Here is a 27,128-nt window from a genome sequence, read left to right as displayed (position 1 = left end):
AGACACATGTGATGGGGCCTAGATACCAGAGTCACGCCACAGAGAAAGAGCTTCTGCAAGCTGAGCCTCAGAGACAGGCTTAGTGCATGTGAGGGCAGCCAGGCCTGAGAGGGCCAAGGCATGAGCAGGCCTGTCCAGCTGACAGAAACTGGGACCCAAGCAGTTCTCAAGGGGCACTCATGTATGTAAAGCTCAGGGGCAGGGATAAGGGTATACTAAGTAAAGGGATGTGGGTATACTAAGTAAGGGTGTGGATGTCCCGAGGTGATCAACCTGGCTGGGTGGACAGAGGCCTAGTGAAAGAACCAAAGAAAAGAGTCTAAGGTGGGAAAGTGGCCAGGCTGAGAAACCTGGGTTTTGATAGGGACAGTCAGGCGTCATGGAGGCTCGATGTGTGCAGGACTGAAAGAAGGCATTCAGGCAGCCCTTACCTACATTATTCCACAGGCTTGATAATGTGAGTGAATCCCTGAACCCTACAGGACAACCTCATTTCTGAATGCAACAAAAGGCAGATGAAAAAAATACAGGCTGGATCCATTTGAAAAAAGGAAAAGGGTAAAGCCCAGCCTCTCCCAAACCTCATCTTTGACCTTAAACACTCCCTTTGAAAGTCCTCATCCATTGAAGTTGCTTTCCTTTGAAACCATAAAAGAATGAATTGGTCTCAGTGGCAGGAAAATTCCATATGCAACTTGCAGCATTTATAGAGAGGGAACTGCTGGCTTGGAAGAGAGAGGTCTGAACCCAGGTCCTTTCTGGACCCAGGGGTTAAGGCACACTCTAAGGTCAGACACTCAGTGACAGGCCAGTGGGGTGACCTTGGGTAAGTCACTGAGTTTGATGACATCTCCCTTTGCTCATTCCTGCTATGAAGATGACAACATCTGCCTCCATTCTAGAAGGCTGCGCCTTCCTCCTGCACACATGGGTTTCTGCATATGTCAACAAGGATGTCAGGCTAGTTGAGATTCCAGTGTGATTTTAGACCCAACAGTCGATTATTTCTTCCAGGATGGAGTTCCACACCTTTTGGCTGTCAGCAGGAGATGGATGTCTGGAAAGGCAAATGGTCACCCTAACTAAACAGTAATCAAGAGTGGAATGGCTTTGAATGGGTGCAGTCTGGTTTATGATCCATGCCAGATGGGTGCTCAGAACAAGCCAGAGCAGGGTGAGTGAGGGGGGAGTCTCTGTCCACACCAAGCGCTAGTGTACAGCAGAGGTGAGAGGCTGAATAGCTTAGGGGGTAGTGTTGGGGGTAGAAGGCAGAACATCGACCCTGAGTGCCAGGAATCTTTAAAGAAAATGGCTGAACCTAGATCCTTACTTTATACCATATACAAAAACTAACTCATAAATGGATCATGGACCTAAATGTAAGAAACAAATCTATAAAATAAGTCAGAAGGAGAAAGATAAATATTGGATGATTTCACTCATATGAGGAACATAAAAAAAACAAAGCAAAACAAAACAAACAGGCCAAAACAAACCCTTGGATTATGACAGCAGAATTCAGGGTACAGGGCAGGGTGGCTGAAGCAAAGGCTTGAGGGGAGCTAATGGACTGCAGTGGAAGGTTATTAGTACTTGGTGGGGGGCATGATATGGCATCATACGTTTGAAGAAGTGTGAACCTGTATGCCTAAAACATATACGGTGTTGTAAACCAATATTATCTCAAAAAAAATTTTTTTAAATCATCAATTTAAGAGCTCTTACAAAAATAAGATAAAGTAAAAATCTTCATCAAGATTGAAAACTTTTGGGCCTCCCCAGTGGCGCAGCGGTTGAGCGCTGGGTTGCGAAGCTGCCTGTAGCCTCTGCAGCACCAGTTCGATCCCCAGACGCCGGGTGAGGGTCCCACATGGTGCGCAGACCTCTCCTGCCGCCCGCTGCTCCCCTCAGCAGTGTACTTCAGTCTGCCTGCTCTGCTCCCTGCTCTGGCTCTGGTGAATTCTCTCACCCTCTCGTGCTTCTGACTGTAACCACTGCTTGCATAAATAAATAAATAAATCTTAAAAAAAAAAATTGAAAACTTTTGTGCTTCAAAATACACTGCTCCAAAAATAAAAAACTAAGCTACACAAAATATTTGTAAACTACATAATTACCAGAAAGCTAAAATATAGCATGTATAAATACATGACATATTTGAAACATAAGTCTTTTTTGGATATATAGTTTGCAAATATTTATATAACACAAAAATCTATACAGCATATAATATAATACATAATGAAAAGTAATACATATAACATAGCGTAAACTATAATTATTTTACATGTTATACTAATACAAATAGTCAAACTTAAAGGAAGGGCCAAGGATTTGAAGAGATACTCCACTAAAGAAAATATATGGATGACAAGCGAACACACGAAAAGATGCTCAACATCATTCATCATTAAGGAAATGCAAATTCAAACCACAGTGAAATACCACTCACACCTACTAAACAGGCTGCAATTAAAAAGATTGACCATACCAAATGTTGACAAGGATATGGAGCAACTACAGCCTGCTTAAACTTCTGTAGGGAACGTAAAATGACCCAACCACTTTGGAAAACCAATTTGGCAACTTTTTAAAAACTGAAATATACATCAACCAGCCATTCCACTCCTGGGCGCTGATCCAAGAGAAATCAAAGCATATTCTCACACAAATACTTGTACATGAATGCTCTTAGCAATATTGTTTGCAATAGTCCCCAAACTAGAAACAACTCAAATGTCCATCTGCAAATAAATGGAGAAACAAACTATTTCATACAATTCGTACAATGGAATACTACTCAGCAATAAAAAGGAACAAACTGGGCCTCCCTGGTGATGCAGGTGGTTGAGCACAGTGCTGTGAAGCTGTCCGCAGCCTCTGTGGTGCCGGTTCGATCCCCGCCGGCTTCGGAGCAACCCACATGGCAAGCAGACCTCTCCTGTCTTGCCTGCTGTCCCCCTCAGCAGTGTATTTCGTCAGTCTGCCTGTTTTGTTCCCGGCTCTGTCTCTGGTGAATTCTCTCACCCTCCATGCATCTGGCCTGTACCCCAGCTCTTGTATAAATAAATTAAAAAAAGGAACAAACTATTTAAACATGCAACATGATAAACCTCCAAATAATAATGATGAGTGAAAAAAGACAGTCCAAAAAAATACACATACTAAATGCCATATATATACATCTCTAGAATATGGAAACTGATCTGTAGTGATTGACAGCAGAACAATGGTTGGCTGAGTGGTGCAGGAGGGACAAGAAGGAGGGATTTCAGGAGGCACAAGGAAATGAGTGAAGAATATATTCATTGTCTTGACTGGTGATGGTTGCACAGGAGTAGACATATGTCAAAATGCATCAAGTTATAGACTTCAAATATGTGCAGTTTACTGTACATTGATTATTTAAGCCATTTAAAAGGAGGAGAGAGAGGAATGTGACAGCCCTTGGCAGACAATTATCACTCCTCAGCTCTCCTGCTTGAGTATGGGGTTTGTCTACAGAGTCTATGTCTCTTCTGGGCCTGCCCAGTGGCACAGTAGTTGAACGCTGGGTTGCGAAGCTGCCCGCAGCCTCTGGGGCACCGGTTTGATACCCGGCTGCTCCCCGGCCACCGGAGGAGGGCCCCACATGGCGCGCAGACCTCTCCTGCCGCCCGCTGCTCCCCTCAGCAGTGTACTTTGGTCCTTCTGCCTGCTCTGCTCCCCGCTCTGGCTCTGGTGAATTCTCTCACCCTCCCGCGCTTCTGACTGTACCCAGTGCATGTATAAATAAATAAATAAATCTTTAAAAAAAAAAAAAAAAGAATCTATGTCTTTTCTGCCATCAGGTGTTCTTTATCTACTCGGCTGTACTTCCCACTGGTCCAGGTTTTTGAGAACAGGACTGTGCTTCTGTGTCAAGCCTAGCCTATAAGGAAGAGGACAGTGATGATGATAGAGCAGCCTCCAGGAGGGGCAGCAGCCAAAAGGTTGGTCGATCACTGGGACCAGTGCTGATCACACAGGCTTGGGCACAGGCACTTGGCCCACTGACATTCCTGCCTCACTTGTGGAATGTTCATCTACTCACTCTGGAAATCCTCCCAAAGTTGCTGCAGAACTGGATAAGTCAGAGGCAAGCTGCTGAACCATGCCTGGCTCCTGAAGAAACCGAGCTACTGGGGCTCACCCTGCAGGTCAGGGCTGTCAGACAAGATGGTCATTATGTAATGTCCCACAAGTCAGGAAATTCTGGAGCCAAGAGGCCACTGTCATGTGCAAGATGCTCCTCCAGCAACAGGTTGAGCCCAGATTCCAATCTTTGCCACACTTTCCTGACTGAAGTGTCTGTGGTCCTGCCATCAGACTGTCCTCTGGCTGAGGCACCCAGAGGATGACAACCTTGCTAAAGCCAAATTGGAAGCTCTCTCCCTTCTAGAAGTCAGGCCAACAATCTTGCATGCCACCAGGTAGGTCTTGGCTTTTGAGGGCCAAGTACTTGACTCTACAAGGAGTTCATTCTAGTACATTCCAGCACCTTGTGGGCCCCCAGCAGATGTGTGTAAACCAAAGCACAGAGAGGCCGAGTGCGGCCCTCCATGCTGCTGTCCGCCCTACTGACACCTGTGATTCACACTCATCTGCTGTGCATTTTCCTTGATGGCATCAGCCTTGCTTACAGAAAGTTTGAGTGGAAAATCCAAATGAAACAGGCCTGTGTGTTGGAATCACTACTAACATGGCTAAAGAAAACATTTCCTCTATTCTCAACACTTCTGGTAGCAAATGTGGCCTTTCCCAAATATTTAGCAGGCCTGGCATTAGCTGCCTGGAGCTAACATGGGCCCCACAGACCCACAGGGAAGGAGCTCAGTTCCACAGGACTCACCCAGACACCAACTGCAAGTAGGAAGTCCCCAAGTTACCGTCACTTCTGTCTAACTCAGCCATACATTGAGGGTTCCCACAATCCCCTCTCAGGTTGGATAATTTGCTCTATGGCTCACAGAACTCAGGGAAACACTTATAAAGACTACGACTGAGGAATGGTCCAGTGAAAGAGATGCAGAGGGCGAGGTATGGGGAAGGAGACGAGCTTTCGTGCCCTCTCTGGGCACACTGCCCTCCTTCACCCCAAAGTGTTCACCAATGCAGAAGTTCCTTCATTTAGGGTTTTTATGGAGGTCCTCTTACATCAGCCTAATTGAGAAATCCTGGGTCACTGGTGTTTGCATTTAGCTAATTCCAGGCCAGTCCCTCACCCTCCTAGGAGTAGGGCAGGGGGACTGAAAATTCCAGCCTCTAATCAGAAGACAACCTGCTCCACACTCCAAGAATCATCTCATGGCCACGCACACAAGACTGGTTGCTAGGGTATATCCAAACATAAAGTGTATGTTCATCTGTCTGCAGGAAGGTCACCTTGATTTTGAGAAGGACCAGGCAGCAGCCTGCGTGTGGGGGACATGTGCACAGAAGGCACACAACTAGGCCATGACCCACATCCTGCCATCAGTGACCTCCAAGGACACCACAGACGTGGCTCTGCCCCTCAGCTCCAGCCAGCCTGTACATTCTCCCCGGGGCTCTGAGTCTGCAGGCTCCAAACTTGGGAGCACTCCTCATCCTCCCAGACATCCTGACAGCTCAGCATCTCCAACGTGTGACCAAGACAGCTCTGCCCTAAGGGGTAGGGTGGGGCAGCCTGCAGAGTGCTTTGCACAGAGGGTGCTCGCTCCCCTCACAGTCCAAGCAGAAGTCTCCCAAGGCATGTTACTCAGGGGAAGGCACTTCCCTACAGATGGCTCCTGCAGCCCGCAAAGTTACAGGCGTAAATCTTGCCCTGAGGAACCTCAAGTTAATTGCTCCTGTATGTTCATCATCCCAAATCTGGGGAAGATTTGGGATGTGACATGACATAAGTATAACAATTCAAGACTGCAGGATCTCACCATCAAAGTGCAACTTGATTTTGGGAACTGACAATCAACTCCCAGGAAGAATGTGGCTCCAACACTCCTAATAAATGAGAATGATGCCAAGAAGCCAACGCCCCGGTACTAGGACCGGGGCTGCATGACAAGACAGGTAAAGGCAGAAAGCAGCCCAGTTCCAAGCAAGGCTCTGCCTCTGTTTGCTGGGGGGACTGGGGTAGACCACCGCTCTCCGACCTCAGGCTCCTGACCTGCAAAAAATGCTCTCTGCTCTGTCAGGTTGCATGGGGGAGCCTGACTCGGAGAAAGGGCTGTCTGGGTCTTTCATCTTCCCCCGTCAGACTCTGAACATCCTCTAGACTATAGTTCCTGGACAGCTCGGACAGCACAGAGCACTCGGGGGCCTCCCTGGGAAAGTAGCAGACTCACTCCACAGCACCCTGAGAGGCCAGGACAGTGAAAGGAGACAGACTAGGGACATGCATGCCCTCAGCTCAGACCCTCAGCCTCCTCCCCCAGGCCTCAGGAGAGGCACACCGGATTCACTGCTCGTCTGGCAAGGGACAGGGTTTTCGAGCGGGACAGCTTCTGTGGCACCTCCACTCTGTCACCTTGGCCACAGTGACTGCCCTGCTCCGTGCCTCAGTTTCCCCACCCGTCAAGTGGCTCCGTTGTAAGCACTGAATCAGGATATGTGCTAAACAAGTGTCACGCAACAAACACCCCATAAATGTAACTCCCTCCTCACCTCCCACGCAACCACACCATCACCTCACATCCAGGTGGGACAAGCAGCTACTCCGGAGCCCTCAGTTTATCATAAGGCAAATTTGGAATCTGACTCCAGGTTTTGGGTGAAATGGAAAATAACTGACTCTAAAACTGTGTAGCTACATTTTGAATAAATAAATATGTGGGTGTTATGGCTTCTTTTCTTTACAATCTACTATTTTTTCTAGCAAACTGCCCAGCTTAGGGGAATCCAGTATTTTGGGAAGTTTCTGTGGATAGGAACAGCAAAGAACTAGTTAGCCCACAGAACTTTTTTAAAAAGGAGAAGAAACAAAACTGAAACCAAATTTAATTTAAGAAATTACTTTTTTGTGGGGCAAATATTTATTTTAAAAATGCAAGAATATCACAAAACAGGATCTCTCCTATAAAGTCTTTAGCTATTCAATCTCGGGCAATCCCAGAACTCTCTTTCAAATTTTCCATTCTGATCTGAATCCAATTGCAGTTCACTTAAAGACGAGTTCAATTATATTGTTTAATCATATCGAACAGGATATGAAATTAATTTTTCTATTCTTTCCTCAATAATATTTGTTGAGCAAATAATCTCACAATTTTTAAAACAAGTTTGTTCAGAAATATTTCAAATTAGCTTTTACATTATTTCTTATCAAGCTTTATTATTGCTTTAGATGGAGGGTGGTTCTGTTCATCAAAATCTCCTGATTCGTTTGTGATTATCATAGGGATTTTGTATTTCACTGGATCAGACAAGGCGCCACACTGGACTAGCCAAATGGGCATTTGGCTGGCTTTGTCTCTAGAGGGAGTTTCTGTACTTTTCCATGAAATGGTTTTAAACATTATTTTGGTACCTGAAGTCTGAGTGATACAACTGTAATGGTGGTGAACAGTACTGTCATTTCACAGAAACTAACAGAACCAAGAAAAAAATTAGGTCACATGGCTGAGGCTGCTCAGGGGTGAAACGAGGTGCACTAATGACAATTTGGGCATCTTTTTGCAGAAACCACGACACCTATGTCCGTAAACTCAAGACACACTGGCTCCCGTATGTAGCCTAGGCCATAAGTAGGTCCTGGGGTCCTGGGCACCGGGGCTTCAGGGGTGAGCTGCCCGTGCAGTTGCATAGCACCCTGCACTTGGGGTTTAAAGCTTTCTGCTCGCCATTCTCAGAAGCCTTGATTTTATCTTTAAGTTTGTGTTTGTAAGTGAGGTCTGATCAGACTGTTATCCCCTCATGTGACAAGGGCTGGGTGCCTCGATTCACTCAGGATCATGCCCTCCTGGGAGAGGTTCTTCGCCCACTGCCTACCACCCTCACCCAGGAGTTACACCCACCCTCCCTGGTGGGTGCCTGAGTACAGGCACAGAGAGTGTCAAGGGAGGGGAGGGGGTGCCGTGTCACTGGTCAGCACACCAGGCGCTGTGAGGTTCTGCTCTTGGAGCTATGAGTAACACTTGTGCCTGAGGATTTGCAACATTAAGTAGAATAATATTTAATATTATTAAAATATAGTAACAAATTATTATAATATATAACTAACACAATAACAAATTAAAGATGCTGTTATAGCTTGAGAAACTTTGGGAAAAGGGAAAAAGCTCTTTCCTATTTTTTGAACAAGGGTCCCCATTTTCCACAGTTATGTGGCTGGCCCAGGTAGCAGGCATGCAGAGGAGAATGTTCTAATGCTGGAAAAGTTAGAAATAGCTTCATAGCTTGTGGAGTGTGAAGGGAGTATACATTGGCACAACCATTGAGAAACCACTTGGCATCAACTAGCAAAGACCAAAATGCACACACAGCCCCAGAAATTCCACGTGTGTACCGAGGAGACACATCTGAGAGTGTTACAGTGGCACTGTGGGAAATACAGACGCAGGAACAATCCGAATGTCCAGCAGGAAAATGGACATGGTGGTGTATTCACGCAGCAGAGCCACAAGACAAATAAATTAGAAGAAACATGGGTTGACTTAGAGGACAGCGGACTCTAAGTGGGGACTTTACAAGCCACGGCTGTGTCCTGAGTCCTGGAGCAGGGAAGGGATGACCTCCTCTGGGAGGATGGGAGAGCCATCTATAAGACCTGCCTGCACTCAGTCCACAGGTGCCCAATGCCTGAACTTCCACTGTCAGAAATTTACTCCTGGGTCAAGCAGTGACCCATGTGCTGTGCTGGAGATCAAAGAAAGCCAACGACTTCCGGTTCTACCTACCTCTGCTGGGTAGCCACTGGCCACAGCCCAAACCCATCTCACTAAAGACCTCATGGAAGGATGCTGATGTAGGGAGGCTGAGCTACATGGTCAAGGACAAAATTTAGGGGGGTCAATGGTATTTAAGCATTGATCATACAAAGAGAGATAAGAGGAGGCAGCTGAAAAGCATCAGGAGAGAAGAAATGACAATGAAATCACAAGCTTCACAGCATTACAGAAACTGATGACACATCACACAGGAGGGTCAGTCCGTGACTGGTCGGTCAGGTGAAATGATGTCATTTGATCTGACATTTAAGACCTTTAAGTTTTGGTAGAATGATGGGGGTGACACCCGTAATTGGTGGGGTGTAAAAGAAACTAAGGACACAAAGGCACAAAATGTGGGCTATTTTAAGAAGTTTGTTTATAAAGGTGGGAGCTGCAAGGGCCGAGAGAATGAAGGTAAGTTTTCCTAGACTGGAGAAGAATTTTGCTTGCAGGGTGAAGGGAAGGGACCAAGCACAAAGGAAGGGTTAGAGAATCAGAGCAGGAGGGTAATGTATTGGACTGGACCCTGCAAGAGGCAAGAGAGGGAGGGTGGGAAAGCCCAGGTGGAGTATCAGTCAGAAACACCATGTGGATCCTGTTAGAAGCAAGAGAGAAAGGTTGAGAAACTGACGGGCTTCATTCCGAAGTGAGCCCAAGAAGCCAAGGTCAATGGAGACAGAAAGCACTGGGTAGAGCTGGACAAGCAGGAAGCAGTACCGCGGGGAAGGGGCTAATATCTGGCTGGGTGTGGAAAAAAGGACAGGTGAGGAGCTGGCAAAGTCGGACAGCACATCTCTGCAGTGGCCCTGGTCTCCTTCTGTCCCAGTAGAGCTCGGCAGCTCTGAAACCCCGCAGACAAAATGGAGGGCTGGATTCTTCCAGGCTGGGGTGGGCAAAGAGTGCAGCTGAACATGGCGTAAGGCCACCGAGAGTGCGGTTGGACGACAACAGCTCTGGCAACAGCTTGGAATTGGCAGACAAGAGACTCTTCCACTGTGCTTTTTAAAAGGAGATAAGAGTTTGTTGCCACTTAAAAGATATTAAATAGAAAAGTCACTCAAATGATCAGAGGTGATGTTTTTAATACTGAAGGAGCAACCTGCATCCCTCCTTACTTTTGGGCACTGCCGGAGCCAAGTACCTCCTATGCACACATGACCTTACCCATGTGTGGCTCTTGGCCTCACGCCCACCTCACAAACTCAGAGTAACAACAGGGTGAGCCACTTGTCTTTACTTCCCTACCTAACTCCTGTGCAGGTGAAAAAGGTGCTTAAAAGGACACATTTATAAATTTCTAAAATTCAATATATTTTGGCCAACCAGATGACCTATTATTGGAGAAATGACCGGGTTGAAAACGATCATGTCTCTTCATTGCTCTTAGGACAGGAACCCAGCTGCTGAACGCTGCAGCAGTTTCATGACCCTCTGAAACATCTGGAAACAATTTTTCAGTTTTTCAGAAATTAAAGATGGGCTCTTTTCTGTGCTTTATAGTTTTTAACTCAATTTCAGTAAATTAGTCCTACTTTGCATTGCTTGTATTTATTAAAAAAAAAGCCAAATTATCTAAATTTCCAATGATAGGATTTGCTTGTAGGTGTTTTTCTTAGAAAAACAATGCATGCTCAGGATAGAAAAATAAAAAATGCTGAGCAGTGAAAGGAGAACAGAACTGTACTCCCCTCCCACAGACAGCACTGTTCACTCGCACCCAGGTCACACCTGGCTCCTTCTCGAAGGGGTTATTTGGTGGGTTCTCAACAAGCTGACTTTTTGCCACTTATAATTGCTTTAAGGAATCCAGCTCTCCCAGCCCTCCATATCCACCCACTGCCACACACCTATCCAGTGTGCTAGGGAAGGAGTTTCGGAAGGCAGGGTTGAGGGTATTCTTGGGCTAAGCTGAGGAGGAGAAAGCCATTGCCGGCTCCCCTTGTAAGGTGAAATGGCCACATCTGCTTCAAGGACTGAAAGGCCCTTGACAGCTGGGAATAATCTGTAACCTTTTAATCTGTGCTTTGGAGAGTTCCACAAAGCCTGGTAGGTCCTTCAATTGGAGACACTCAACTTATGGCTAAGTGGAGCCAGTGAAACCTGAACTTGAGCCGTAACAAGACTAGGACCAAAATTTAAAAGATTAAACAAGCTAAAAATTCCAACATCCTGAGTGGTTGTTATCCTGAAATAACATAGCTAGTGCGTCCACATGGAGCTTCCTGGTGTACCCCCAACAGTCTGCTCAGGAATGAGGGGATATGCCGTGCTCCAGACCCCAGACCTCACAGTCAAGTGAGGTGACCTTGTGCCTTTAGCCTTCAATACAGGAAGACAAGACCTGGAGAGTCTTTCATGCAGTGAGCTTCATGCTCCAGGCAACCTCCAAGAAACTGATGGGTAAACTGGCCTCAGGGTGGTCACGGAGACAGCCGAGACCCAGATCTTTTTTTTTTTTTTTAAAGATTTTATTTATTTATTTATACAGTCAGAAGCGCGGGAGGGTGAGAGAATTCACCAGAGCCAGAGCGGGGAGCAGAGCAGGCAGAAGGACCGAAGTACACTGCTGAGGGGAGCAGCGGGCGGCAAGAGAGGTCTGCGCGCCATGTGGGACCCTCCTCCGGTGGCCGGGGAGCAACCGGGGATCGAACCGGCGCTGCAGAGGCTGCGGGCAGCTTCGCAACCCAGCGCTCAACCGCTGCGCCACCAGGGAGGCCCTTCACTTAAAGATTTTTTAAAAATTAGTTTAAGATTCAGATAAATATTACGGGGAAAAATTCAAAATTTGCATTAACTTTACAGAAAAACACAAACCATTTGACTCATGCCCCAGCCCTCCCAGGGATCCACACCAGGCAGCTGGAAGATGCTAAGATGCTGAGGACATGACCTCAGATCTGGTTCACACAGATCTCCACCTATGGCTGCAGTGGGTCAGGAGCCAGAAGTGACATGGTCCCTCCTCAGAAAGGCAGGGTGGAAGAGAGTGGGTCCAAAAGACGTGTCAGCCAATTACATAGCAGCGCTGCGCTTACCCCACTCCCTGTCCCCAGAGTCTTGCTGCACAGTCTGTCTTTCTGACTTTCCAGTTGTTCTGGGGAGACTCTCCCAAGATTATCTCACCTTCAATTCTGAAGAAAAGACACTCCCATTGCTTGGAAGGCTTCATGAAATTTGCTGTTTGTTAAATCAGGATGTTCAGCCAGATCATTGTTTCCTTACTCCCCATTTCAGCTTTCCGCCTCTACTGGGGTCACCCTCCAAGCTCAGATCCTGGGGAGTTTGCTCCCTGCACCTTGCTGGCCTGGATCTGTGGGATCTGCTGAGCCACAGGTCAATCTGAGCTGGGAACCAGACCTCCCAGGTGCACTTTCTCCACAGAAAAACAGAGCTGCTTCCTCTACTCTGTCACCAGGGAAATGCTTTCCAGTATTAGATACAAAGAGAAAAATAGTTAACAGTGACCACCTCTGAGTGAGGAGAAGATAAGTGATTTCTAGTTTTACAATTTTGCTTACTAGTATTTTCTCCTTTTCAACAACGAACACAAATTATTGGTGAGTAAACAATGAGAAAAAATGTCAGGTCTAATATTCCTCATTCAGCTTTTTTTTTTTTTGGTTAATGATTTCACATTCAAGTTCAAAATTCAAAGCAGAAAGTGACAGAATGTTTTCTTCATAGGAGACAGGAAGTCCAGTCCTCCCACACACCGAAACAAATTCCAGTTTCTTACTTAGGTTTATAAGACCAAGTGAAATTGCTTTTAAAGCAGGGTTGTTTATCCAAAGTAGTTTACATATCGTTAAGGTTATCTTCTTATGAATCGAAATCACAACAAAACTGAAAATCTGCTGAGGTCATGGAAAGGGGATTTGAAGTCCTGGGAGATCACGATATTCTCCAAAACAACCTCGTAACCAGAGGAAGTAACACCAGATGTGGAACTGCCTGACTCTTTCATTCCACAAATATTTGAACATTTACTGTGATCCAAGCCTGGTTCCAGGCACTGGAGATACAGCAACAGGCAAAACTAGCAAAAACTCCTGCCCTCACAAAGCCTGCAGTCCTCTCAGCGAGACAGAAGAGTCCCTTCCACAGTACTAGTGCTGTTTCTGTTGTCTTGGTTATTTTCCTGCTATTTTTCTAGAAAGGAGAACTTTGGATGAAGTCCCTTGGAAAGCTCATGGCTAAGTCAACTATTTCCTGCCATTACCCTGCCAGGAGCGGGACAGACTGCAGGACCTTCAGAGTCCATGTAGAGAACTACCCATTCATGGCATTCCTGGGATGATTCTCCCAAGGATGTAGCTGATACACAATGGTTTAGATGATTTCAGAAGAAGAAGTTGAAGTGCCCCAAGCAGGAGTAGTACAGAGAACTGAGCTGGAAGACGGGGAAAAGGGAGTTGCCCCAGCGGGTTACTGGGCTAAGCAGAAACAGGAGTGGGACGTAGAGAGGAGAGATTTTACAATTATGAATGTAGAACATTTCAGTCTCTAGAGTGGAGACCAACACATCTTTGCCACTTAATGGCTGTGCAATCTTGGGCTAGTTCCATAACCTCAGTTTCCTTATTTGTAAAAAGGGAATTATAATGGTACCTAGTTCACAGGATTGTGATGAAGATTAAAGAGAGAAAGCATGTAAAGTGCCAAGGCCTGCCTGACACAGAGTAACTTGGGCATTGGAAGACTCTAGATCAGATGATGAGTAGGAACTTACGTTCTATTCTCTTTTGATAGTGGAGTTTATTTTATGTCAAGACAATACTCTATACAGTCATATTTGGCAAGGGAATTAAAATTTGTGGTTGTGATCTTAACATTACAAAAATCAATGGCTATGGTAGAGACAGAACCCTAAGGGGATCCCTCTGAACACTGCTACCACATTTCTGGTGTGCCCATGATCCCCCTAATACATGGCTCCAGCACAGGAAGGAGGCTCAGCTGCCATGTTACCAAGGCGTGATACACGTCCACTCCTGTATCACATTCAATTGCCACAACATGCGAAGTTGTTCAAAATGACTCTGAATTATCCCCATTTTAGTCAGCAGGAGCAGTCCCAGCTTCTCTAGTAATCCATCACAACAAAATAGAGGGAAAAGCAAAGTCTTGTTTTTAGGTTTAAAAAGATCCATGCAGGGCCTCCCTGGTGGCACAGGCAGTTGAGCACAGCGCTGTGAAGCTGTCCACAGCCTCTGCAGCACAGGTTTGATCCTGGACGGCCGGTGAGATGCCCACATGGCACAGCAGACCTCTCCTGTTTTGCCATTTGCTCCCCTTAGCAGTGTATTTCAGTCAGTCTGCCTGTTCTATTCCCTGCTCTGTCTCTGGTGAATCCTCTCACCCTCCCGCACGTCTGACTGTACCCTGGTTCTTGTATAAATAAAAAATAAATCTTTAAAAAAATTAAAAAAAATAAAAAGATCCACTGCAGAAGTATAGGATAAGAGGAACTAAGTTTGGCTTCAAGTCAAATCAAGAAATACTTCGAATCCCAGTTTAACTTAAACTTCACATAAACCCCGTTGAAGAGGTTGCTGACACAGCCACTGCAGAGACTTGTGGGCAAAACAGTGTCTTGGCTATTGAATCTGCCAGACTTACCTGGTGCTGATCATTCTAGTCTGGTCATATATTTGCAGAGATGGGGAGTCAAGGTAGGCAGGTTCTATAACATGTCATGTATGGGTCCTGTTGCTTCAGAAGGTGGTCCCGGGGCCACATGGGAATAGCAGGAACCAGAAGTCAGATCAACACCTGTAGAACAGGGCAAAAACAAGACAGATTTCCTTGTGAGGTGGTGAGTTCCCCATTGCCAGGGGTATGTAAGCAGAGGCTAGTGATGTCTATCTGAAATTTTAGTCAAACTACAAGGTGAGTGAAATCCCTTCCAACTCTGAGACCACGGCTCTAAGAGCCTCCACCATATGTGAAACACTGTGCATGAGCTACAAGACAGGGCCCTGGCCCTCCAAGAGCCTCCCAGAGACCTATTAAACTAGCCAATGACTGAAAAACAAACTTGAAAATGTGCACTTTTAGTAGATAGGTGTTATATGCAAAACTAAAAGTACCATATTCTGTTCATTACATTAGCCAAAAAATGAAAGTAATACCCAATGATGGGAAGGCTGGGAAAGCTGGTGCTCAGGTAAAGGGCGTACCACCCTTCTGGAATCAGTGTGGCAGATGATGTCAAAAAACCCAACCTAATTATCACTAACTTGGGAATTTAAAGAATAATTTATGAAAGGTAATTGCTATACGTGAAGATAATCATTACACCATTACTAATAAGAAACAAAAAGTCTTAAATAGAGGAGAGGTTAAGTAGAGTATGGCATTTGATGGACTACTAAGCAATGACTACAGATGGTGTTTATAAGGAATCTCTGTTCCTCGAAGGCAAGTCCTGCATCCTATTTACCACTGTAGCCTCCGCTCTGTCTGGAACACAGAAAAACACCTCATTAAATATTTGTTGAGTAATGGCTGAATGAACAGCTGAACAAGTAGGTTCAATTTTAATTCAACATGCTTTATGAGTACCTGTTATATTCCAGATGCTGTTCTACATGAGTACATGAGTACTCATGAGTACATGAGTACATGTAAACATGAGTACATGAGTACAGCTGTAAACAAAAGGGACAAAGTTTCTGTCCTAATGGAGAGTTCATTCTAGAGGGTTACTGGAGGAATGAGGCTCGGAGAAGAGACAGATATACCGGTAAATAAGAAAACAAGTAAGTGTGTCACATAATAATACATGCTAATGAAAAAAAAAAGAAAAAGAAAATAAAGAATGCCAAGAGATGTCCATGAGGATATCTAGGGAAAGAGCTTCCAAGCAAAGAGAACATCAGGTGCAAAGGCCCTGAGGCCACAGTATACATGGTGCAATTAATGAATAGCATGGAGATCAAGGTGCTAAAGCAGAGAGGTACAACTAGTGGAAGAGGCAGAGGCTACAGGATTCAAAGTATACATGGCCTTGGAGGCCATCACAAGGGCTAGGGTTTCTTCTCAGTGAGACAAAGCAGCTACTGGAGGGTTTGAGCAGAAGTGTGACATGGCCTGGCATAGGTTTAAAAACAAACACTCCTTTTATAATATTTTGTCAAAGATTGATATGAAAGGAAGAATTTTAAATAATGGGCAGAATATCACTGAACATTCATGAGTTGATTCACAAAATATTTTCTGAGCGCCCACTGTTTCAATGGACTGAAATAGCAGGGCTATTTTGAGATGACAAAGACCTATCAACCACACAAAAATATTTTTAAATAACACTGTTTTTTTCATAAGTGAGAGATTGTTCATAGCAATTAGCTGATTTTGTCCTTTTTTTCTTAAGAAATTATGGTGATTATTTTTCTCAATTAACATTGAGATGCACATTTCATAGTCTATACCAAGTCCCATAATTATAAACTGAGCTGCTATTTGGGAAATCCTAAAGTTGGCTGCTTATTTGATTTGTCTTAAATATCTAGCGCAGCATTTTTCTGCAGCATCACTCACACTACCACGTTACTGATAGGAGACCCTTGTGGGAAGTCTGGGTATGCTGGCAAGATTATCTGAAAAACTAATAAAATCCTTGTAATCCTTTTCAAGGATGCAGAAAGAAAAATGGCTGCATTTCAAATTCATGGCATTTCAAAGGCATGAATTAAGCTCTAAGCTCTACATTTGAAAAAAAAAAATCAACACAAGTTCTCTCATTTATGTTCTAAACTGAGAAAACAAATCGTTGCTAAGAAATGCAATTTGCAAAATTCTTAAACACATTTTCTAGTTGATATGCACATGCTTAAATCTACAAACTATACCAAAATATAAATGGCAGGAATCACTACCATTGAACTTGGTTGCTACGACTTCACCGTGAAATCTGCAATTTTTGGTTAATTTTATTCCTAGACATTCCAGCTTTTAGGTGGGTACAAAACTGATATTTGGAGATGACGTTGATACAAATTCTTCTGTGAAAATCATGGCTTGCTCTCCGCCTTTCCCTTCAAGTCTTGAGTAAGGGGCTTCTTCTCGGCTTCCCAATATCTTAATTTCAGTAACACTCATGCCAGGCAGCTCTACACCTTGTATTTCTCTCCATTATCAGTTAACTTCCCACTCATTGTACGCTTTGGCAAAGGACGACCAGCATTCCTCTGTCCTTCGAAGTAGGTATCTTTCCGGGAGTCTTGCCAATGAGCCATCCAACAAATCTGTCTTTTAGTCCTATGATCTCTATCCAATTCGGCCTCCCTGCCTCTGGCCCTGACCAGAGCTTCTCCACCCCTGACCAGCATTGTCTGCCCTTCCTGTTGTTCCACCCAACTATCACTGTCGTCTCACTCCACCAAGAAACCCACCTGTGCCACCCATCCCCTCCACCATGTCTACCTCTTTGGTCAGCATCTCCAGCTTCCTTGTTTTCTCCCTTCTCCAATAAAATCAGGCTCACCAGCAGCCATCTCCATGCTCAACTCAGGGCTGATGCCATGTCAAAGTCCACAGTCCCACAGATTAGTGTCCCCACAAACTGATAGCCTCCAACCTCAGCAGGCCCTCACCACCACCTTGCAGGCATGTGGACAGCCATTAACTCTTTGATAGCAGCCATCTTGAATCTTTTCCTCTTTCTCCAAGCCTCCCACCTATTTCCTCACACTGAGCAGATATCCTTGCCTCCAACATCCCAAGAATAATAGTGGCTACGAGGAGCGAACTCCCCCAACTCCCCAAGCCTGTCTCCCAACCACTTACTGACTCATTTACCCACTTTACTGACTGACCTACCTACTTGTGTCCTTCTTTTCCACCTTCTTCTGCCATCTTAGAGGAAAAGTAGACCCTCCTCCTGCCTGAGACTCACTCTGAAGCCCTCCAGCTCTCACCCTTTTGGTGACCTCACTCCATCTTTCTATCCCTCTCTTTCCTGTATCAACTGTCCCGCTGGCATTTTTAGATGTCCCAATCACTCCCAACCTGAAACAAAAATCGTCTCTGGCTACTATATCCTTTCTGATTTTCTTCCTCCTCCTTTCAAAACCAATCCACTCTCAAAGGTCACTTTCCTCAACTTCCTACGCACTCAGACTTCTGCACCCGCTATTCCGCTGAATACTCTCTCCACGGTCACTGGTGACCTCTTTGTCACTAAATTTGATGTTCACTTTTTGAGGCCTTGAGTTATGTGACCATCCTGCATCATGCCATCCGGCTTCCTTGGCTGAGCTTCTTTGCTTTTCCTCTCCGACTGTTCCTCTCACCTTCCCTTTTGGGTACCCCTTCCTCTACCCATCCCTGAACTGTCGGTACATCCCAAGGGATTTTGATTTTTGTCCTAGACCCTTTCTCCTGAAAGATTTCATCCTCTCCTCTGGTTTCAGTTTTGATCTATAGGTTGTTAACTTGATAACTGAAGACTCTTTCGCCAGATCAGATCTCTCTTATAAGATTCAAATCATCTACTACATATCTCGCCTGGATGTCCCCACTCACTTCAAACTCACTTCCTCTTGTGCCTAAACCTACCCCTTCACTATTCCACACCTCGGGGGAGGGTCTCACCGTTCATTCATCTAGTTGACCACAGCAGACACCTGGGCACCATCCTTGACTCACCACTCTGTTCCATGCCTTCTGCTCTTCATCCTCAAAATCCTTAGAATATTTCCCTTCTAATACCTCTCAGATCCACTCCCTCTTTCCCATCTGCACAGATGTTGTGTTGGATCACTGGCTGGCTTCCACATCCCAGCCTCGCCTTCTCCTGACCATTCGACGCCTTTTCAAAATACACGTCTCCTTAAAAACCTTCATTATCTTTAGAATACAGTTATGTGTGGGCCTCCCCAGTGGTGCAGCGGTTGAGCGCTGGGTTGCGAAGCTGCCCGCGGCCTCTGCGGCGCCGGTTCGATCCCCGGCTGCTCCCCGGCCACCGGAGGAGGGTCTCGCATGGCGCGCAGACCTCTCCTGCTGTCTGCTGCTCCCCTCAGCAGTGTACTTCGGTCCTTCTGCCTGCTCTGCTCCCCGCTCTGGCTCTGGTGAATTCTCTCACCCTCCCGCGCTTCTGACTGTACCCAGTGCATGTATAAACAAAACAAACAAACAAACAAATAAAACATGCCTCTATAAAAAAAATAAATAATAATAAAAAAAAGAATACAGTTATGTGCCTCAGCCTGTACACTAGTCTCTTCAGGACCTAGCCCGTGTCTGCATAATCCTCTTGCTACTTAATTAGAAGGCCCACAGAACTACGCTGAGACCCTTTATCCCTCTAAGAAGGTTAAGAAGCGAGTTCTATGATCCTCCGGAATCCTTTGCAACTCTGGCTTCTAAACATCTAGAATTCCATCACTTCGGGTTCTCTGCTGTGGAACACCCCTAAAAAGTCACAAAGGAAATAGACTGAGCATATACCACACCAAAATCATGCAACTAGAAGAAAAAGAATAGGGAATAGAAATAGAACACAGATTACCCAAGGACAGTAATGCCTGCCTGCTTCTCCAGGCAAATCAATTTCTGATGAGCCAAAATGAAGTATGTGAAAACAGCAACACTTGCTAAATACTTCATATTCACCCAGCTCCAATGGTCTTCCCTCACGGTTCATATTCATAAAGCACTTCACTTAAGGCATCTCATTTATCCATGACAACATTTTCAAATAAGTAAACTGCAGATCTGAGAAGGTAGCCTGTGCAAGATCACAGAGCTAGTAAATATATATGAACTTCCCCACCTCCACCTTATTAGCTGCTTCCTCACATCAATAAACCGTAGTTACAACTGAAGAAACAAGTCCAGCCCAGGATCACACAGCTAATCAGAGGTAAAGGCAGAATTAGAACCCAGCTTTCCTGACTCCACTTGCCTGAAACAATCCTAGTCCCTACTTTCTGGGAGAATTGTGGAAATCTGACTTTGCCCCAATTTATAGCAAGTGCTTGAAAAAGAGCACTAGTTCTGAAGGGCTAAAGTGGCTTTTCCAGAGTCTCAGCTGTGGCTCCGAAGGTCTTTACCAGCCCTCTGCTGCTGCTCATCTGTGACACAGTTCTCTCTATGCCTGCTTTCTCAACAGCCTCTGCTCTCACTGCACCCACAGAATGAGGCACTCTGCGTCAACACAAATCCCATTGCCCCTGCCTCCTTACAGTTTCTCATCTTCAATAGTGAGGCCCCAGCTGTTCTCCCAGTTCCCATGGCCTTCCCTCATGGTTCAACCAGGTTCAAAGCCTCTCCAGTGACTCTTAGAAGTTCTGTTAGTTCTTCCCTAAAAGTAATACATTTCGCTCATTCATTCCCCTAGCCTAGTGCTCCCTACCTGGATGTCGTAGACTCAAGGATGATAGGATTGCTTCCTTCCAGGTTTTATATTTTTGGTTTAAATTAGGTTCAGGGTAATAGTCCCCTTGGTTACTCTTTCAGCCACAAATTAATTATTCCCACACATTAAGGCATTCTCCCAAGAATTCTTTAGCTGAAATTCACCCCAAATGTCTGAATGGGGTGACATATGAAGCATGTGTGAGATTAATTGAACCATCTGGCCAACACCAGGGCACTGAGTGGGGGGAAGGTTCAGAAAAGATACTACCTAGCAAGGTGGGGCTCACCACCAGGACCCCATGCCACTGAGCAGAGGGCTGAAAGCAGGGGAGGAATGTCAAACTGTTGTTACTTCATAACTAATAGGGGCAGAGAAAGATATTTCCCAGAAAGGGAGTGGGAGGGAGGGACGGCATTTAGACACAGAAAGGAGAAGGGCCAACTGCTCGAAATAGAGGAACATGAAGAACTGATGACATTTAGGGGGAAATTGACAGGACTTCCAAGGAACAATAGGCATGAATCCATTAATCCCTAGCGTCACAGGACTGGAAGGGGCCCCAAAACATTCAGGCAAATTTCCAATCCACTGTAAAATGACATAAACATTTCTTTGGGGGTGGGCAGTCCTCTAGTTGAATACTTCCAGCAATGGGAAACAATGCCCACCTTACAAAATCAAGATTTTGAAGTTGCGGGTGAAATTCAATCAAGCTTCGATTCATTTGCAAATCAACAATCTATTGAGTTCCCACTATGTGCCAGACACCGTAGGCACCAGACTGCATGTATGAATTAAACAGGGTCTTATAACCTAATGCGGAAGACAGATACTTAAACGTGCCAGTAGAATAGAGGAAAAAGAGAGGAGAGCTCCAACACAAGGTGGGGTACCTAATATGGATCCGGGCATCCAGAAAGGTTTCGTGGCCCAGGCCCTAGGCTGGGACTTGATGAGAATGGGGGGTCAGCTGCGTGCAGGATGGAGGGATTCGCGGGGGTGAGAGGAAACGGATGCTGAAGGCTCCGCAGCTTCCAGAGAAGTTCGGTGTTGCAAGAAGGTGGCGTCCGAACCTGGACGGGGGCTGTCCAGCGCTGCTGAACCGGCTCACCCGCGGCCGGCGAGGCTCGCGGCAGAAGCGCCCTCTAGCCGCGCGGGGGGAGGCGCGCGGGCGCGGGGGCCGGGGAGACCGGGCGGGAAGGTCCCGATGGCCCAAGGAGTATGACAAAAAGTAAAACGCTCTTCTGCCACAAAATCGAGACGGGAATAAAGGGACAAAGTTCCAAAAGCCGAGGGAAAGTCTCTCCGCCCTCGTCCTCCTCGGGGGCAGAGCAGGCGCTCGCCGTCACCTGCCGCGGGGCGCGGGGCGCGGGGCGCGGGGCGCGGGGCGCGGGGCGGGGGGCGCGGGGCGGGGGGCGCTGCCCGCCCCTCCTCCCGGCAAACCCCGAGCCCGGTGCCGCGGCGGGGCCCAGTGGGGAAAAGGCCTCCCCGAAGGTCTCCCTGGAGGCTGTCCGAAGTCACGCGCGCCGCCGCCGGGGTTCCGCGGCCTGCCGGCCCGCGGCTTCGTCCATCACCGCCACAGCCGCCTTCGCTATGGAAACAGCCCCCCCGCCCCGCGCGTCGCCTCCGTCTCGCCATGCGCCCTGGGAGACGCAGTCCGCCCCGGGCTAGCTGCCCAGGCACGGGCCCGCCCCCAGCGCTTACCGGACTACAAGCCCCAGAATGCTGTGCAGAAGCTGCGGCCGTCTCTGGGGGCTGTGGTTTGGCCGGGAGCTGGAAGAGACCCGGGGCGGAGCCGGAGGGAGCGGGGACGGCGCCCCCAATGGGCGGCCTCCTGGGCGGGGCCCGGATCGCCATTGGCTACGGCGGCGCGGAGGGGGCGGGGCCAGCGGAACGAGGCGCGGAGCTGTTCGCCGCTCCAGGTGCTGAGTCCGAGGGAGGCTCCGGACGCCAGCGCCTCGGTCGCCGCGGCCGCCGCGACAGCCACCGCCGGGGAGCCGGGCCCAGAGCCCGGGCAGCTGGGCGCGCGGCGGGCGACCGCCCTCCCGCCCCCTGAGGTCAGTGCTGCCGGCTTCTCTTTTGTGTGATCGGGGAGGACAGGAGCGGAGGCTCGAGGGGGCCTGGGGAGTTGGCGGGACCTGCCCGCCCCGCTCCAGCCCTTCCGTCCCGAGGAGCTGCCGACTCCTCGCCGCCCCGCCGCGGCCGGTGCCGGAGACCCCGCAGCCGGGGCTAGTGGGGCTTATGCCATAAAGGGGCTCTTGAGCTGCAGGACCCCCCCATTTCTCCTGAGAGCGCGTCGAGAACGGGGAGCCTCCCTCCCCCCGCGCCTGAAGTCGAGGCTCGCGCTCGCATCGGAGCGGAGGGGTGGGGGTGCTGCGGGACGAATGTTTGGGGGCAGGGGGACCCTTCTCCGCAATACCTTGGCTGACGGAGGTTACAAAGGGGTCTGGGTGTGATGCATGAGAGCGGGGGGCTCCTCCCCTCTGCTCAGACCCTCCTGGGGTTGCCGAGGGAGGGATATTTGGGGTGTCCGTGCCCGCCCCTCTCCCGAAGCCCCGGGTTTTGTGGAGAGGAAGGAGCTGGATGTCGATGGATTGGGGGGGGTCTTCCCCCTCCCACTTGGACCCGCCTAGGGTACTGGGGCGTGGAAGGAAGGGAGGGCCTAGACTGTGAGGGGCAGAGGCGGGAGCCCCCTCCCCGCCCTGCTTGGAGTCGCTGGTCCAGGAAAGCACTGATGGATTCTCGGGGTCCTCCGCGCTTGCGTCCACCCGGCGCCTAAGACCCGAGCAGCCTGCGGGTGGGGTGTGCAGCGGGGGAGAGTAAGAGGGATTGAGGGGCTGCCCCCCTGCTCTCCCTTCCCGGCCCACCTCCCAGGTCCTCTTCCTCTGGCTCCTGGCCGGGCGCCCTATACCCAGACGACCCTCCCGTCCCAGCCGCCCTCGGGACTCAGGCTCCCGTGCCGCGGGGAGAAGCCGAGCCCGAAGTACGTGCAGAGCGGGACGGGGCGGGTCCCTGCCGACCACCCCGCAGCGCCAAGCAGACGCCCTCGAAGCCCTCAGCCCCTCTGGGCCGCGGGGCTTGGCGTGGGGCGCGCCCCAGATGCAGCCGCAAGTCCTGCGTCTGGAGCACGCGGCGGCCGCCCGGGCGCGGGGCTTTCCCGCTCGGCCACGCGTCCGCGAGAGGACAAAGCGCGGTCTCGGCACTGTGGGCCTGCGCCACGGGCTGGGCGGGGGGCGCGGCCGGGAAGGGGGGGGCTTCGGGCGGGGCGCAGGGAGCTTCAGCGGAAACGTGCCAGAAGCCGGGCGGGAGACAAAGCGCGCTCGCTACACTCCTCGCGGGCCCGCGCGAGCCGGGATGGAAAATCCCGAGGGAGGAGGCGGCTGCACCCGGATAGGGCACGGTGCCCGCAATATCTTCCCCGCAACCCCCACCCCCACCCCGCCACCCTGTCCCCCAGGATGCCGTGTGTGCTATGGTAACCAGGGTCCCTTCTGGGGGCGTTCAAGACTTGTGACCAGAAGGACGGCGACAGCGGGGGGCTTGGGGTGGGGTAGGGAGGCTCCACAACGCGAGGAGCAGGTATCAGGGGAACAGGATCCCGAGGGACATCCTGACCGGACCCCACCCCCACCCCGCCCCTGACTATCAGCCATATTAGTCAAATTTGGTTGCTGGGTTCCAGCGTGTAAGTGTCACAGTGAGTGCTCAGGCAATGGTGCGAATGTGCGTGACAGGGTAAATGTGCCGGTGTGTGCACCAGTGTTCATGTGTGTGCATGAGCTTGTGCCTCTAGCTGTGTATGTGCACACGCGTGTGTGTGCGTGCAGATGCACCCTTACTGCTAGCCTGGGATTTGGGGGGAGGACACAGAGGTCACCCCTTCCACTCTCAAATCACACTAATGACTAGGGTTCCAGGGGATGCTGGCAGGGTGGGTGTAGCTTCAGTGTCGCTTGCGCCTCACCTGCATGTCTGGGTGTGGCCCAGAAAGTGGGGTCCTACAAGGTTCGCTTCTTCTGGCCCTACCACCCTCACCAGTGGATAAGAACTCTATCCTGCTGCAATGGGCTGCCATGAGGACCTGAATTTTGCGCCCCCCCCACCATGGGCTGCCAACTGGGACTCCCAAGTCTCTCACCAGTGGAGTCCCTTATGGTGTGGGTGCAAGATTGTGTGTCAAGGCAACTTCTATCAGTTTGGCTTCCATGTCTAGAAGGACATCGGATTGGGGTTGTTAGTGACAGGTGATATATCAGTATAGCAGGTATACTCATGGAGAGGGCACAAGTGGGACACAGAGAAACTGCTCAAGAAAACTCCCTTCGAGGATGAGGCCAGCCCTCCCAGACCTGCCCACTCTCAGCAAGTGACGGCAACTTGACAGCACTTTCACAGCAGAGTGTGGTGTGGTTTTGAGATAATCCACATCACAGACCCCAGTCCCCTAAGGAGCTAGGCTATAGCTAGACTATCGTAGAATCACAGAAAGAGCAGTGAGCAGTCAGTAGAGCCACCATCCAGCCCAGCCCTGCCTGGTCCAGTCTCCAGAAGTATCCACTGCCAGTATCCACAGTGACCTCTGCTGGACAGAAGTTAAACTGAACTGAAATGTGGCAACACTCCCCCACAATGTGGAGGCTCAGGGAGGGGGTGGGCATTGTTAGGTAAAAAATCACAAACCCTTCTACATGGGGACTCCCTGCCTGCCTCTGGAGTCCTCGGTTGATGCTCTTGTCTGCTGTTCCTTCAAGTTAGTTCAAACAGTGGAACTGCCACTGTCCTAGTCCATATTTAAAGAGGGTCTAAAGGACTCTGTTCAAGTGTCTGTCCAGTGAGAGGTGGGCATTAAGCCCATTTTTGAGGAAAATGCACAGAAAAAAAATCTCAAGCTCAGGGAAGCTCAGACATCTGTCTTGTCTCTTCCTCTATTATTCCTTTCTCCCTTCTTTTGCCCTATTCCTCCTGTCTTCTCTCACCCTCGTTATTAAATTACCCAACAACATTTCTCAAAGACGAGCCTTCTTTTCCTCAATGACAATGTGTTCCCCCAAAAATGCAGATATCAGGAGGTCATTACTAAACGCAAGAAGCTGGAGAACACAAGCTCTTCCAGACTTACTGATGGGACAGAGAGAAATGGATGAGAACCACTCAGTCCTAAATGCTCACTTAGTGATATGTATCTCTTCTCCTGGAGTTGTTCTGAAGGGCTTCCACGCAGCCACGAGGTCTTTAGAGCTCCTCAAAGGAAAGGAGGTATTTAAATACCTGGTATTGTTCTTACTTTGGCATCCATGTGATTTGCATTGAATTATGTGACTCAGTATCATAAAGTAAAAATAGGACTTAATCTCTTCCTCGCCTGTTCAGAAGGTGGCTGCATATGTGTGCTGTGTTCTGCACTGGAGAGTGAAAAGCTAAATTATCTCATAAATTGAACCACCTGCTTCTCCTGATTAGAGAATAGCATTTAACATCACCTACAGGCAATAACATTATTTTTCTTTTAATTCATACCTGAATTTCTTTGTCTTGTAAAACCCCTTTTCATGCTCATACATTATTACTTTCATTTGAGGTTAATCAAGTATGTTTAATCCTTGTACTGAAGCCCAACAAATTAAGTATCAGCAGATACAGGAAGATGTAGGTGGTGTTTCTGTTCTTCTTGGGCTCAAAAAATAAATAAATGCATCCTTAGAGTTCACAGGAGAGAAGAGAAGGGCCCAAAAAATTCTGTAGATCTTATGGGTGGAGTTAATGGGTTTCTGAGGAGAGGTTCTTCAGAATTTTCCAGGAGGCTGACTGTGTTGAAGAATCTGAGTATGCATGCAAGTGGAATGTGCGCTGGGAATGAGACTGCAGCCCTTGGGATTCCTAAATCCCCGCTGGAAGGCAGCCTCTCTGAGCACATCCCAAGTCCTTCCTCCTCCCTCAGCCAGCCAGCCGTCTGGAAGGCGCAGAGCTGTCCAAGGTTCTGGAGCATTGGCCGCAGTCCGCTTTGTGGGAAGGGAGGACTTTCTCCCGCACAGAGCAGAAGCAAGCTGTGAAGGCCACAGCCTCTGTGAGGATTTCCCCACAGCTCATCACACAGCAAAACAGGAGGAAGCAGAGCTGTAGCAGCTTTTACTGCATCATTTCAAATGAACTCATCGCAATCCCTATTTAAAGAATTACAAGCTAATAAGGAAACATTTCTGAGTCAGGATCTTCACATGTAAGAATGTATTTAATCCTCACAGTCCTATTAGGTAGGTGGTGGTGTTATTCCCACTTTCAAGATGAGGAAATGAAGCTTGAGAGGAAAGGGGCTTGCCCATGGTCACACAGATCAGAAGGAGCAAAGTTTAGTTTTTAACCTGGATCTCTTACTAAATTTCAGAGCTTCCTCCTCAGCACTCTTTTTTCCTACTGCTATTATAGATGCAAAACTGAAGTACTGAACTCTCCTAGGTGAGATTCTAAGCAATGTTAGGGGAATGGGATTGGAGACCAAGTAAGATTCAGATAAACCAGAGTCCTCGCAAATTCAGCAAGGATATTGCCACATGCTTTATCTCTTCTCCTGATACAAGGTTTATTGTCTGAACTTGATCACCAAAGAAAGGAAAAGGGACTGTAATGATCCTCATCAGGACTGGTGGCTCAGGGTTTCTTTAAAGAGGGGAACAATTTTACAGGAAGCCAAGCCTGGATGGCAGAAAAATGTGTTTTTAATAATCTGCAAGAAGGGAGGGGGTGTTTGGGGCTGTTACCATTTGACAAAATATATACAGAGCCCAAGAAATAGGACTTATCTTTGTGAGCATCCTGTGCCAATGCTGAGGCCACTTAGA

The 27,128-nt window shown here is 48.1% G+C and overlaps 1 long non-coding RNA gene across 2 annotated transcripts; it reads right to left on the bottom strand.

Moving 5' to 3' along the window:
- Positions 1-667: 667 nt before the first annotated feature.
- LOC119248985 (uncharacterized) lies at positions 668-22,098 on the bottom strand. 2 transcript variants are annotated; one of them, XR_008552399.1, is made up of 3 exons: positions 21,997-22,098; positions 14,547-14,699; positions 668-1,057 (listed from the first exon to the last, which is right to left on the bottom strand). It is a non-coding gene; the product is annotated as an uncharacterized LOC119248985 (long non-coding RNA). The 2 variants fall into 2 exon arrangements; XR_005126016.2 differs by lacking the exon at positions 21,997-22,098 and adding an exon at positions 21,186-21,399.
- Between the last annotated feature and the right edge of the window lie 5,030 nt (positions 22,099-27,128).

This window comes from Talpa occidentalis, unplaced genomic scaffold (assembly GCF_014898055.3).
Source record: "Talpa occidentalis isolate TD23 unplaced genomic scaffold, MPIMG_talOcc4v2.1 talOcc4.17, whole genome shotgun sequence".
NCBI classification, from domain to species: Eukaryota; Metazoa; Chordata; class Mammalia; order Eulipotyphla; family Talpidae; genus Talpa; species Talpa occidentalis.
The sequence above is the reverse complement of the archived record's forward strand: the minus strand, read 5'-3'. Positions and strand labels throughout refer to the sequence as shown.